Source organism: Oncorhynchus gorbuscha, unplaced genomic scaffold (assembly GCF_021184085.1).
Source record: "Oncorhynchus gorbuscha isolate QuinsamMale2020 ecotype Even-year unplaced genomic scaffold, OgorEven_v1.0 Un_scaffold_536, whole genome shotgun sequence".
Lineage (NCBI taxonomy): Eukaryota > Metazoa > Chordata > Actinopteri > Salmoniformes > Salmonidae > Oncorhynchus > Oncorhynchus gorbuscha.
The window spans coordinates 102,895-103,696 of NW_025745360.1; the positions used below are offsets into that span (position 1 = coordinate 102,895).

An 802-nucleotide genomic window follows, 5' to 3' on the forward strand; every position below is an offset into this window, starting at 1 on the left:
GTTCGTAACCGGGTCCTGACAGGCCCTTTAAACTTTGACCTGTACTGATGAAGAGTGAATCTCTCACAATCCCTTTAAACTTTGACCTGTACTGATGAAGAGTGAATTGGAAAGAGATGGTCTCCTGACTACCATGTTCTGTGTCCCTCAGATCCAGTGCTGAATGAACAGACCATCTCCAACACAGACACCAAGGCAATAAGTGGATCCAATGCAACATGATGGACAGAGAGGAGGTAACATACAGACACACAGTTCTCCCCCAAAGAATGTTGGAGCGGCACCACCTGGTGGATTGGCAGCGCCCTTATGTAAAGTAAAATTAATATTTATGAGTAGATTGCAGGAAATGTCAGTTACAGGTGTTGAAAACACCTGCTCAGCTGCACCACCTTAATAAATAATCCTGGGGAAAACCCTGAAATGTACACATTCTCACACCTGTCCACACACACATACCTGCACTCGCACAGAAACACCCAGATTGTAACAAGCCCAGACTTCCATTCTTTTGATCGTGTCTCTATTCCTTCTTGCCGTCCAGGAAAACCTTTGTTACCTCAACTTGTGACCCTTTCGTGGCAGAAACGATCTGCCTCCAAGTCTACAGCCATACTGGAGCAAGAAGTCAACTTGCAACACACACAACACTCGTGGATTAAACCTAAATCTTTCACAACGTGGGTTCTAGCGTTGCTTGGCCCCAGTCACACACAACGTATCGGATCCAAGCTATGAGGTGTGATATTGCCTCCTAGAACTGCCCCCCAGAAATCCCTGCCCGCTCCCCACCCCACCCAGC

The 802-nt window shown here is 47.1% G+C and overlaps 1 long non-coding RNA gene across 1 annotated transcript; it reads left to right on the forward strand.

Moving 5' to 3' along the window:
• LOC124018495 lies at window positions 1-802 on the forward strand. The gene is made up of 2 exons (XR_006835629.1): window positions 1-236; window positions 545-802. It is a non-coding gene; the product is annotated as an uncharacterized LOC124018495 (long non-coding RNA).